Source organism: Ursus americanus, chromosome 2 (genome assembly GCF_024610735.1).
Source record: "Ursus americanus isolate L20-20 chromosome 2, mUrsAme1.1.p, whole genome shotgun sequence".
Lineage (NCBI taxonomy): Eukaryota > Metazoa > Chordata > Mammalia > Carnivora > Ursidae > Ursus > Ursus americanus.
The window spans coordinates 79,170,556-79,185,162 of NC_142128.1; positions in this window are offsets into that span (position 1 = coordinate 79,170,556).

Genomic DNA, 14,607 nt, shown 5'->3' on the forward strand with positions numbered 1-14,607 from the left:
GACAACGCTGGCTTTATTCATTGTTATCGCCATCTATCATCATAAACGATTTACAAGTTTTTCTTAAAGACTAACAGCTAAAAAGCACCCCATTTCCACAATTCATTTACTACCACATGCTGAGGTAAGGAATAGATGCCCCTGAATAAAAGTCACAGGAAAACATCAAATGTTTGCCGCGTGTTGCCAACTCCTGGAATCTATGAATACTCCTGTATTTTAAAAGGCATGAAATACAAGGAAAGTCTATAAAAGGAGAAGAACTAATACAGCTTTTAAAACCTGTTGGTAGGATGTCTAAACAAAATTGTGAAAGATCACTGAAGAAATAAGTGTGCTACACCCCCTTGGCCAATAATCTAACCCTTTGGAGGGAGGGTCAAGACACTGGCGTCAAAACTTGAAGGGTAACTTCTTTCACTAAAGGGAAAATAATCAAGAGAGCACTGCTTTGGGTGTCACAAGACTTTCCTTTAACCAGTTCATTTCTAAAAATCGTTACTACCCAGGGAAACCTAGACAAGACACATAACCCCTGAGACACATGTAACCCCCAGAAGAATCTGAAAAAGGTGAATGGATTCTTGGGATCAGTGTAGCCACCCTGTTGACTTTCTCTGACAGATTCCTATGTGGGGAAAAAAACGGTTTATTAAAATATTTTTGCTTCTCATAAGAAAGGCAATTTAAGATGCGGGACAGGGCAAGTGTAAAATTCTGAAGTTGGCCAAAGGTGACTTGGGATCCTTTTCTCTCTGTTCACGATCCATTCTTGCTTCAATGTCTCTGTCCTTGGCCAAGCATTTGGCACTTCTGTGCTTCCCCAGCTTCCCTCCGTCCAAAGGGATGAGCCATCCAGTAAAGTTAACCAGCTACCATGGAGTTGGTGTGTTTCTCTTCCAGGGGTATGTGCATAAAAAGATACATGGTGCACTGGAATACATTTTACATTTTCATATGAGGTCCAAGGTCACCTGAATATGAGTGATGAGGGGCTGGAGGCCTCTCCCAGAAAACATGAAGCCAGGTCTTTGGGGTGGTATCACTCATGGCTACATGTGGCCTGAACGCAGTTCTGTCTGTCAAAGCATTTCTGCCTCTCAGGTTTCTTTCCCTTCCACTCCAGGACTTGTTTCCTGCCCACGATCATAGAGTCCTTCCAAATGTCCCCAGAAACCATTCATAAGGACTCACAGAAGGAGGGACCCTTCTCCCCCTTGGATCTTGGAGAATTTCCTGGTAGAGGAAACTGATTAGCACTCAAGAAATTTTAGAGATAATCAAATTCAGTGGCTTTTATGCCCAGATCTCTAAGGTAATATGATATTATCTCAGGGGCCACCAGGTTGAGAACTTTTCTAACCAAAGGAGATTCATCTTTATAGTAAGATACAATAAAATGTTCATTGGGGAAAAAAAAGAGTTCTCTGCTTGAAATAACAATGATCTTGTCGGGTGCGACGGAGCAGATCTCTAAGTATGAATATGAGTAGTAAATAGCAAGTAAATTCTGCCGTACGTTCATTTAAAGAAAGCCATTTTCTGCTAAACAACAACCCAAGACTCATTGGGTAGAGTAAGGGATCTTTAAGGATGAATGTGAAAATTAAATAAGAGCGTCTGTGAGTTCTGTCAAACCTTGGAAAAAGAAAGAGAGATCATTCTTACAACATAGAGCATAGAAAGACATGGGTTTGTACTCAATCACTATTCATTCGTTTCCTTTCTTCTCCCATGGTTGATGGCTTTTGTCAGCTCGCCATGTTGTTTTAAGTCATGAGGGAAGAATTATGTCCAGACCCATTGCAACTTCTCGGGGCATTCGAATTTTGAAGAACGCAGAAGTTCTTCAGGCACTAAAAGCTTCTCTCCCACACTGACCATTTCCCCAGGCCTTTGCCCTCAGCCTCAGGCCTGGAGCTGCTGCGGCCACACCTCCAGCCAGCCATGCTTGGGTAGGCCCCAGAATAGGAGAGAAGCAGCTTAGAAAGATTAAGGTGCCACAACAGCCTGAAACAGAATCACTCAGGCTGCCTCTACCCTGGCAAAGGGGAGGGTATTTTTTGCAAAGCCCCCTGCTGAGTGTCCAGGTGCTAGCTAGACAGGCTCAGGAGATAGTTTGGCAGCCACCCTGGAAAAAATGCCTGTGTCTCTGCAAATAAATGTGCCAGTGGAGAAAGCACTGGGTTTTCCCCATTGGTTGTGCAAATAGTACTCCGGGCTTTGCTGGTATTGGAAATTCCTTGGTGTGAGTAGCTCTAGACCATCAGAATTGGGGCAATGGATTTCTTGTCATTGTTGTTACCCTTGACCTGTTGGGAAATTATTCCAAAAGTCAATGGTCCTATTTCCAATTACTCACAAGTGGAAAATCTTCAGTAACCAGAGGAAATGTTCTCCCTAAATCCCGGCTCAGCAACTGACAGTAAGGTGGAGCAAAAGAGTCTTGAAGTCTGGCACAGAGGAGGGTCAATGATTAGGCACCCAAGCCTGATATGGGTGTGTGCAACTGAAAACCTCATGAATAATTATACATTACCAATGGAGTATTATATATGTCTTTTCTCCATTGATAATCAAGAATTTATAGAATCAACACTATGGTTAGATACGTGAGAAATCTCGGTGAAGTGGGTGCATTTCTAAGCAAAAAGAAGGTATCAAATTTTACTCTATAAGTGAAAAAAAAAATTAAAAGAACCAAGGCCATGGAAGAAATTGTAAAAGTTGTCCAAAAAACAAAACTAAAACAAACAGTCTCTCCTCCTCCAAAGGCACTTGGCCTTTATAGTTTTATGGGTGAAATATATCAAATATTCAAAAAGAGATCATATTGGATAAACAGTTCATCCCAATTTGTTTTACGAAGCCCACATCTAGTACCACAAATGCAAAAATGCCAAATAAAAATATAAGTAAAGTTAGTTGAGCAGTGTAGTAAAAAAGAAAAAATGCCATACTACCAACAAGCAGCTTTCATTATTTGTAATAAACTGGAATGCAGGAAGATCTGGACTTACTTCTTGGTGAAAAGCAGGAATAAGTTTCTTGATGTTTTATCTTTCTTACCTCCTAATGACAATGGAAACAAATATTTCTTGTCAGCACTGTCAGCTAACCCAACTACCATATGCTAGTGTCTCCTAATTTTTTCTCTAACAAGGGCCAAGTAGCCTTTGCCCCGTCGGCCATTTTAGTTTGCCAGGTTGCCTAGTTCAGAGGTCATATCTCATTTTAACATGTCTTTTTGAAATTCCAAGTCTTTGGAAAAAGCCAGATTCATATAGAAGAGCTCTAAGGATTTCTCTCAACGATTTCAAAAAGAAGTAGAAAAAGAAGAAAAGAAATCCAGAAAACTAACGCTAATTAAAAATAAGCTATTCAATCTACATAAAAGGAATCCTGACATTTTCATTTTCCAGAATATCAATTTAAAATAAAAATCTATTTGTTTATATTCTAAGAGAAAAGAATAAAACACCAGACTTTAAAGAAATGAGTTGGGCAGCTCGGACACCAGGCAATTTGGTGAAGCTTACAAGAGCTGCCATTATAAGCAACAGGGCACTGGAGAGGAACTGGCATTATCCATAATTTTTAAAAATGTGCGTGTCTTTGCCTCACCAACCCCACATCTAGCAATCAACTTTTTAGAATATTTGCACACATGAACAAGCAGGAATTACAAAGGCACATATTTGGTTACATTGAAATGTGTGATTTTTTCCTTTTTTTTACAACTCAAGTTAAACTCTCATATCAAGCTCTTATTCTGTCTGATGGGAGAAACCTTTTCAGGCTTCAAGCACGCTCAACCGTCTCAGACTAGATTTTAACCCTTTCTGCCCTTTGCCTTAGGATGGGCATCTATGTTCCTGGGCTAGCAAGGAGGCTTCTTGTTCTTGGCTGAGGTCCTCTCTAGTCTTTGAGCAGAGAGGCATGAAGCATTGGATTCTGAGTTGTTATCAAGGCGCCATGCTTTGCTAAAGTGGTCATCACTGCATTGGGCTTCTGACATGCAGAGGTCACACCACTTTCCTCTGAGGCATTCTCTGGCCCTTGCTGGCTCATTCTGTGCCATCCTATGTCCAGTGGTCTGGACAAGGGAATATTTGACTCTTTTCTCAAGCCACTCTGAGGCTGGTACTCATAATGTCTGTCCCATACCATACCCACACCATGTTGGCCCCGGACAGTTCTAATGCCTTCTAGAGTCAAGGTGCCAGGTAGAATATAGATACAAATTCCTTCTTCTATACCTCAGATATCCTAGGCTGTTCTGTCACCTCTACCCAAGACTCAGGCTCAGCCCAGGACACAAGGGGCAGGGTGCCTTTATAAGGACAGGGTCTGACTAATCTCTTGGCCATTTTGTCCCTTAGTCCAGGAAAACTTCCAGCCAATGAGAGTAAGTAAAATTGGCTCCTCGTTTGTTATTGCTCTGTTATTCTTTGTGGATTAAGTTTTTTGCCTTGATTCCTTTGGTGCTTTACTTTTGAAACTAAAGACTCTTTCCTTTTAGCATTTAAACATACATTATTTCCTCTTACCTTGTCAAAATTAGTTTTCAGGAAAATTTCAGAATTTATTCCACTTCACTCCCTCCCCTTCATCTAATATGTAATGAAACAGCAATAACTGTGTGTGTGTGTGTGTGTGTGTGTGTGTGTGTGTGTGTGTGTTTGCTGATATCTCCATGACTGGTTTATTTTATAACTGAAAGTTTGTCCTCTTTGACCCCCTTGACCTCCTTCACCCATTTCTCCCATCCTCCACCCCCCGACCTCTGACAACCACCAGTCTGTTCTCTGTATCTATAAGCTTGGTTGGTTGGTTTGTTTTTTAGATTCCATGCATAAATGAGGTCATACAGTATTTGTCTTTCTCTATCTGACTTATTTCATTCACTTAGCATAATACCCTCAAGATCCATTCATGTTGACACAAATGGCAAGATTTCCTTCTTCTTTATGGTTGAATAATATTCCATATTATATATATACATATATATACACATACATCACATTTTCTTCAGCCATTCATCCATAGATGGCCCCTTAGGTTATTTCCCTATCTTGGCTACTGTAAATAATGCTGCAAAGAACATAAAACAGTCTTTCTTATCAAAAGGAAAAAAAAAAAAAAAAGCCTGGCTCTGGCAAATTAAAAACCTTGACTTTCAAGACTATTATCTCAATACTAAATGTTAAGACCCTATTTAGAAATTCTAAAGTCAGGGGCGCCTGGATGGCACAATGGTTAAGCGTCTGCCTTCGGCTCAGGGCGTGATCCTGGCGTTCTGGGATCGAGCCCCACATCAGGCTCCTCCGCTATGAGCCTGCTTCTTCCTCTCCCACTCCCCCTGCTTGTGTTGCCTCTCTCGCTGGCTGTCTCTATCCTGTCGAATAAAAAAATAAAATCTTTAAAAAAAAAAAGAAATTCTAAAGTCAAAACCTTGATTCTTAATTCTCTGCGTTTGCTCCATGAATCCCTTCTAGAAGCCGTGCTTGCCCTGGACTGAACAAGGAAGCCTCACAGATGGAAAGACTTTAGTTACTGTATCTAAATTTTATGTGGCATGCTTAGGGATATTCATTGCAGGAAAATAGTACAAGGGAAAATTGTAGACAAACTAAACATCCATCACTAGGTGAATTGTTCAAATACGTTAAAATAAAATGCCTCTTTAAGGTCTATTTAACTTGGGTACAAATGACCTCAAAAAGAAGTTTCGCTCTTATATTACCACAGTCATGCAAAAAAAATCTTATCTGAGCCTTTTTAAAAGTTTTATTTGTGCTTTTTAGTCATAAGATTTGTGTTTTAATTCCATGGCCTATGGAATGTTATGTATCCAATAAAAGTTGGAGATGGAGCTACAGCTATGTAGTAAAATGGAAAGTTACCCATAGTATGCTGTCAATCTTTTCAAGTAAATATAGCAATATGCTTACATAACTTGACTCTGCTTTCATTTTTTCCCCTGAGGTTGATACACCTTTATCTAGATCCCTATGCATGGGCACACAAACACACTATCTGTGAGAACACACACCTTCAGAGTAAATGCTACCCCTGGGGAGTGGAAGGAGGCAAAAGGCATTGAGGTGAGAGGGAGTTTTCACATTTACTTTATACATTTCTGAATAAATGTATACATTTGATTTTTTTTTTTTTCAGCAAGCACAACTTTGGTTTGTAAGAGGCATAGATATATAGACACGAGAGCACAGAGGGAAAGTGCCCCCCTTCGCCGCACAGAGGAAACGAGGGCCTGCCCTGCATCAGTGGATCCCCTGGTCTGGTTTGTGTTCCCCCGTGGGCGGTCTGCACCGACCAGCTCACCTCGGCCGCCAGCGACTCCGGAAGAAGGTGGAGGCACAGCATACCTACCGCTGAAGCTGAGGCCATGACTTCGGGTTTTAGTGGTTTTGAATCTTCACTTTATACAATAAAGATCTTTTCTAAAAATAACACCGGCCTCTCAAACGAAGGAGTAAATGAGCTGTGCTATGCGAAGTGCTTGGTATACAGCGTGCTCAAGAAATGGTAGGAGGGAGAGGCGGTCAGGTGGGAAGAATTATCGTTGACCGTGACGTGTGGGAGACATGGCTGCCCCCACAGGGTGGTCACTGATACTTTAAATCCACCATTGGCGCTTGATTCTTTTTTCTTTTCTCTTGCCAGTTTGCCCAAATCAACTCTCGTGGGGCATCTGGTAAGGGAAGCCAGCAGGGTACACAAAGAGGAGTGAGCGAGGTAACTTTTCCTCAATGAGTATGCTCCAAGCAGGATATGGGGGCGCATGTGAGAGGTGGGAGGGAGGGCAGCAAATGTGCAGAAGGGATATGCTGTGTTTTGCTTGGGTCAGTGTGACAATGGGTTCCCAGTTCCCTACCACAGGTAAGGAAGAAGTGGGGAAGGAGGCAGGGGAACTTTAGAGAGACCAGAGTTCGGGGTGAGAGAGCAGAAAAACAAAGAAATTAACTTGTGAGACAGATGACACAAAACCCATGCCGAAGTCTGGGTAGAGGGCAGAATGGGGGCACAGAAGGGCATGGGGAAGAAGGTACACTCGGGTATGGAAACGGGCGCTGGACGTATTGGGATTGACCGCTCACAGTTCTGGGAACTGGAGCCTGGCGCAGAGCACGTACAGTGGCGAAGGTGGGAGGCAGAGGAAATCCAGGCCACTGGCACCCCCACCTGCCCTGACCTCTCACCCTGAAGCCTCAGGAAAGGGAAAATCAATGGGCTCCCGAAGTGCCGGAGCCTCAGGTCTGGGGCTGGAATTTGACCCATGCAGAGTGTTTACTGATCTAAAGGCGGATAGGTGCAAATGAGCTCATCTTTATCTTGAGAGGAAATTAGGGAGACCAGACTCAGACAAAGCCACATTTTATTCAATGAAAATTTAGCGCCACGTCCTTCTCCTCCCACCCCCCACAACAACGTGAAAAACATCCGCCTGAGTAACCTAGTCTCCGAGGGTCAGTTCTGAAAGATCAACAAATAGGGAATTATGAGCCGACAGAAAACCAAAAAAGTTATTCCCGAATATCTTACATTTACCCCTCTTGCTGATCTGTATACTCTTTTTTCCCCCTGCAGTCTGCAAATATTGACTAAGTTCAAGGGCAGTGGTATAAGGTCTAACTTCAGAGTTAGCATGAGGTGAAATACTTAAGATGGTGCAATCGTGCCCTCATGAAGAACATATTAGATCCCAAGGTTGGTTATGGGCAGTTCTTGTCCCCTGACCCAGTTGATATTTGTTTTATCAAGTCAGGGACTATTTTTGTCATCATTGTTAATCTCCCTCTTGCCAGATCTGTTTTGGCCGAGGGCATGCACTTGAGGTATGTTAGAAGAATGGAGTGCAGTATTGTGGGAAAGAATTACCACTAATTCTGTCTGCCTACAGCTTCCTCAGCCCTGTTCATCTGATCTTAACAGACTAAGCAAAATTGTGGTTGGAAACTCCTACAAGTCTGTGACTTGGTTCCAAGAAGCCGACTTTGGAGCTGAAAGAACAACATAGCCACATTCCCATGCTGACGACAAGTCTTCATTCTGTTGGAAAGAATTTTGACTTGCCCATCAGGGGAGAGCTTGACAGATCACTCTCCCAGTAAAGAAACCCAGGGCTAAGTGGATAGGTCCAACTCTTTTAGACTCCTCTTTGACCTCAATATTACACAAGTCTAGTCTCAGGGATTCCTGGAGACCTGGCCTAAGATCCTACGTAGTTCTAGCTGGAGTTCGGAATGAACCGACACTTCTGACCCATGGGTTTTGGAGTTCAAGAGACCCTGGTTCAGATCTTAATTTCTCTAAGCCTCAGTTTCTTTGTGTGAAAATAATCATAACAATGCTCTCCTTGCAAGATTGCCCTGAGGATTAAATGCAGTATTGTATCTGAAAGCATTTAACACAGTGCCTGTTACTTAAAATGGGATTAATATGTTTTAGTCTCCTTCCTTCCGCTCAGCTCCTCCAGCTGCTGGTGTATCCCCTTTCTCTGCTGCATACATTTGACACAGTGGAATCAGGCCAGTGATACTTGAGGGGATACCATGTTAGTAAGAATGAAGAGAGATAAGAGAAAGCTCAACAATGTTCAGAACAGCAACATTCACTTTTAAATGATCTGAGTATAAACTGAGTGGGCTCCACTAACATTTCAAAGACTGCAAATACATAAATAAACTTGGAGTTGTGTGACTGCTTCCTAGACCTGGACACAGCCAACAAAATATCTACATGTGGAGACCTTTGCTTGGGGAGTTTAAAAAAAAAAAATCTAAATACCACAGAGGCCATCATAATCTTCCTTTGATATTAATGATGTGACTCAGTTGCCCAGTGCACCGATAAATCTCCTGGGTAGTGGGTTCGAGGGAGAGATGATATTCTTTTAGACTCATAGCAGATTCAGCCACTCTATTCTAACGAGCATAGCATAGTGAGAGGCTATACACTACCTTCTGTTTGGAAGTATCGGATCTAAACATTCTGGTAGATGGGGTAACCCTTAGCCACTTCCTCTCTTAGAATCATAGGAATGGCTGGAATCCACCAAGCCATATCCTCTTGTTGGGCATCCTGAGTTATCCCTGATGTCTCAAAACAAACTTGCTTCCTAACCTTTAGATAAAATGGCTATTTGCCAAGTAGATGGTCAGATCTGTATTTTGTATAAGTCAGTATTCAGAGTTTCTGATGGCAATTATTACTTCCATGTACAACATAGCCAATTCTCCAATGTATTCAACCTGGTCGGAGGGACTATTAATACGAACAACTGAGCATTGAAAATGTATTTATGTTTGATTTTGGAGTGATAACATGTCCATCTTGAGAGAAGCTCACATGGTAACTTCTGAAACTGGGCCCTGTTTCCCCACACCTGGTACCTCCAATGGCATCAAAGCTAGACTGGAGAAAGGACTGGGAAAAACCCATAAAGGACACTCTATAAATATCTGGAGAATTCATGTACATTTCAATTTACGCTTTTTATATGTTAGCAATAAACAACGAGAGCATACAATGGAAATAAAATAACAACCAAACCTAATAAAATACCAGGAGTAAAGCTATAAAACTATAAAGACATAAAGAAGACCTTAAAGAATTGAGTCAGGCAATAATGATAACAATAATAATGACAATAATAGTAACTAATATATATTATGTTCTAATGTGCTAGGAATTATCTAGAAGATTTCTTTAATCTCAGAAATCTTTTGAGATATTAATGAATTGATTATCCTCATTAAAAAAAAAAAAAAAAGGAAAGCAGGGCACATAAAGGGAAGGTATAACCTCTTGCACAGGAAGACCCAAAATGGTAAGCAGTTATTTTGCCTAATTTGCTCATTAACTTTATTCTGTAAATTAATGCAATCAATTTACTCTATAAATTAATGCAATCCCAATCAAATTTAGAGGACTATTTATGGAACATAACAATTTTTATTTACTTAAACAATTTTTAAGTTCACTTAGAAGAGAAAATGCTACAAAGAAGGCCAAGAAAGTATTGAAGACTCAAAAGACAATTAATTTTTAAAACTATTAACAATTACATTGACATTCAGTAAGGTTGTTGGGTTCACTCAAGGACTTACAACAAAGCCCAGCACATAGAGGACAAGCAATCAATATTTGGAGAATCAATGTATATTTCTATCTATTTCTTCTATGATTTGCCCCAATGGATAGAAAAACGAAATATGAAGTCACAGTAATTAGGATTGAGAAACATAGTTCAGGAAAGCAGATGAGAAAACCCAAAACAGACACAGGTAAACAAAAGAATTTTGTCTATAATAAAGATAACTTTCAAATCAGGATAAAAAGATATTCCACAGCAAAAGACATTCAGAACTATTCAACAAAGAACATGGGGATGATTTGCTAATGATAGGGAAGAAAGTTAGATCCCCATCCGACAACATATGCAAAAATAAATTATTGATGGACAAAAGGTTGAAAACATATATTCACACATATGCACACACACACAACACACACACACATTCTAGAAAATTATGGGGCGCCTGGGTGGCTCAGTCATTAAACATCTGCCTTCAGCTCAGGGCATGATCCCAGAGTCCTGGGATCGAGCCCCACATCAGGCTCCTCCACTGGGAGCCTGCTTCCTCCTCTCCCACTCCCCCTGCCTGTGTTCCCTTTCTCGCTGGCTCTCTCTTTCTCTGTCAAATAAATAAATCAAAAATCAAAAAAAAAAAAAAAAAGAAAGAAAGAAAGAAAATTAATTCCACCATCTTGCAGTTTGGAAGATATTTTAAACAACAAAGAACAAGCCTGAAGCCATAAAAAAGTAAAATTAAAGGTATGCCTATATAAAAAGTTACATATCAGCAACAATAACAGAAGTGGAAAACAGAGAAAATAAAAAGAAAATACATATTAGATTTAGACTAATGAGCCTTACTGTACAAACCACACCAATAAGTCAATAAAAAAACTTACCACTCAGTAGTAAAATTGTCAAAGGACATGAATATTCAAGATACCAAAGAAGTAGTAAATGTGGCTAGTGAATATGTGAAAATGTGCTTAACTCAACAGGCAAGAGAAGTGCAAATTAAAACATAAAAACACCATTTTTTGCCAATTAGATTAGAAAAATGGAAACTATTGATGTTACCCAGTTTTGACAAGGCTATGGGGAAATAGGCATTCTGAGATATTATTGCAAGATTGTAAGTAGATATATTTTAGGGACGTCTGGGTGGCTCAGTCGGCAAAGCATCCTCCTCTTGATTTTGACTCGGGTCCTGATCTAGGGGTCCTGAGATTGAGCCCTGTGTCAGGCTCCTCACACATCAGTGGGTCAGCTTGAGGATTCTCTCTCTCTCCCTCTGCCCCTCCCCCTCTTGTGCGTACACACGTGCACTCGCGCTCTCTCTCTCAAATAAATAAATAAATCTTTAAAGTAAATAGACGGATAGATAGATTTTTTAGAGGACAAATTGACAGTAACTGTCAAATTTTAATATGATCTAGTAATTCTACCTCTGGGAATCGGATAAATTGGATATATTCACAAAATATACAAAAATATATAAGAAATTTTATTTAAAACACTGTTCTCAAATCAGTAATTATAATCCATCTGTAGATGAATGATTAAATAAATTATTTGCTATCCTTATATGGAATACTACAGAATAATTTTTAAAATGAGATAGATCTTTATATAACAACACAGAAAGATCTTCAGGGCAAATTACTAACTAGTGGAGCGCCTGGGTGGCTCAGTCGTTAAGCGTCTGCCTTCAGCTCAGGGCGTGATCCCAGAGTCCTGGGATCCAGCCCCACATCGGGCTCCCAGCTCCATTGGGAGCCTGCTTCTTCCTCTCCCACTCCCCCTGCTTGTGTTCCCTCTCTCACTGGCTAGTCTCTCTGTCAAATAAATAAATATAATCTTAAAAAAGATTACTAACTACAAAAGTCTGGGAGCAGAATAATATATTACTATATTTTGTTGATTCTAAAAATCATTTTTTTCCTACATATCAATACTTCTGACATTGTGGTGCATCATACAATCAATAGCTCCTAGCAATTATAATAGGTAGCACTTTTTTCTTCTAGAACACAAAAGGATGGCATACCTTACAATTGATGCCTCTTAGATTTTATGAAATATAGTAAATCACATAATCACATTTATATTTAAAATTATATTCATTTATACATCTAACAATGAGTAATTGAGAACTTAATTGGTGCTTTTTGTTGAGAGAGAGAAAGAGTGTACATTAGTGGGGGAGGGGCAGAGAGAGAGGAAGAGAGGTTCTTTTTTTTTTTTCAGCATGTGTTGCCTTTTTTTATTTATTATTTATTTTTTAATGATTTTTTTATTATATTATATTAGTCACCATACAGTACATCCCTGGTTTCCGATGTAAGGCTCGATGATTCATTAGTTGTGTATAACACCCAGTGCACCATGCAATATGTGCCCTCCTTACTACCATCACTGGTCTATCCCATTCCCCCACCCCCCTCCCCTCTGAAGTCCTCAGTTTGTTTCTCATAGTCCATAGTCTCTCATGTTTCATTCCCCCTTCTGATTACCCCCCCTTTCTTTATCCCTTTCTTCCCCTACCGATCATCCTAGTTCTTATGTTCCATAGATGAGAGAAATCATATGATAGTTGTCTTTCTCTGCTTGACTTATTTCACTTAGCATTATCTCCTCCAGTGCCATCCATGTTGTAGCAAATGTTGAGAACTCGTTCTTTCTGATAGCTGAGTAATATTCCATTGTATATATGGACCACAACTTCTTAATCCAGTCATCTGTTGAAGGGCATCTCGGCTCCTTCCACGATTTAGCTATTGTGGACATTGCTGCTATGAACATTGGGGTGCATATGGCCCTTCTCTTCACTACGTCTGTATCTTTGGGGTAAACACCCAGTAGTGCAATGGCTGGATCATAGGGTAGCTCAATTTTTAACTTTTTAAGGGACCTCCACACTGTTTTCCGGAGTGGCTGTACCAACTTGCATTCCCACCAACAATGTAGGAGGGATCCCCTTTCTCCACATCCTCTCCAACAATTGTTGTTTCTTGCCTTGTCTATATTTGCCATTCTAACTGGCGTAAGGTGGTATCTCAGTGTGGTTTTGATTTGAATTTCCTTGATGGCTAATGATTTTGAACATTTTTTCATGTGTCTGTTAGCCATTTGTATGTCTTCATTGGAAAAGTGTCTGTTCATATCTTCTGCCCATTTTTTGATTTGTTTATTTGTTTCTCATGTATTGAGTTTGAGAAGTTCTTTGTAGATCTTGGATACCAGTCCTTTATCTGTAGTGTCATTTACAAATATATTCTCCCATTCCGTGGGCTGCCTCTTAGTTTTTCTGACTGTTTCCTTGGCTGTGCAGAAACTTTTAATCTTGATGAAGTCCCATAAATTCATTTTATCTTTTGTTTCTCTTGCCTTTGGGGATGTGTCATGAAAAAGGTTGCTTTGGCCGATGTCGTAGAGGTTGTTGCCTATGTTCTCCTCTAGAATTTTGATGGATTCCTGCCTCACATCGAGGTCTTTCATCCATTTGGAGTTTATTTTTGTGTATGGTGTGAGATAGTGGTCAAGTTTCATTCTCTTGCATGTAGCTGTCCAATTTTCCCAGCACCATTTATTGAAGGGACTGTCTTTTTCCCACCGGATGTTTTTTCCTGCTTTATCAAATATTAGTTGCCCAAAGAGCCGAGGGTCCATTTCTGGGCTCTCTATTCTGTTCCATTGGTCTATGTGTCTGTTTTTGTGCCAGTACCATGCTGTCTTTGTGATCACAGCTTTGTAGTACAGCTCGAAATCCGGCATTGTGATGCCCCCAGCTTTGTTTTTCCTTTTCAACAGTTCCTTGGAGATTCGGGGCCTTTTCTGTTTCCATACAAATTTAAGGGGAAGAGAGGTTCTTAAGAGTGGGGCCTGACCCAGGACTTGATCTCATGACCCTGAGATCATGACCTGAGACAAAATCAAGAGTCAGATCCCCAACCGGCTGAGCCACCCAGGCACCCCAGCCTATTGCTTGATTCTAAATGGTCTGGAGTAATTTGTACCAGAGATAGACAAACAGATGATAGGATGGATGAATGGATGGATGGATAGATAGATAGATAGATAGATAGATAGATAGATAGATAGAGATAGATAGATAAATAGATAGAAAGATAGACAGAGATAGATAAGTAGACAGACAATAGATAGATACTCGGGATTGCAGAGGAGACATGAAGGGCATCTTTTATTTTTTACGGTGTAATCTTTTTATTATTTGAATTTTTATAAGTTGTATTGTATTGCTTTTATAATTTTAAAATAATGCATGAAAGAAATTTTACTGTAAAAAAATGATATGGTGGCAGATCAGTAGCTCCACCTTAATGTATACATTTGCTTATTTAACACATTTGTATTGAGCTCATCTTACGTGGCCAGCACTCAGCTGGGTCCAGGGAGAAAAGGACATGACCATTAATCCTCAAGGAGCTCGTGGTCTCCAGAGAGCAAATGCACCAAAAGGGGAGCACTTTGGTTGCATGTGCCCC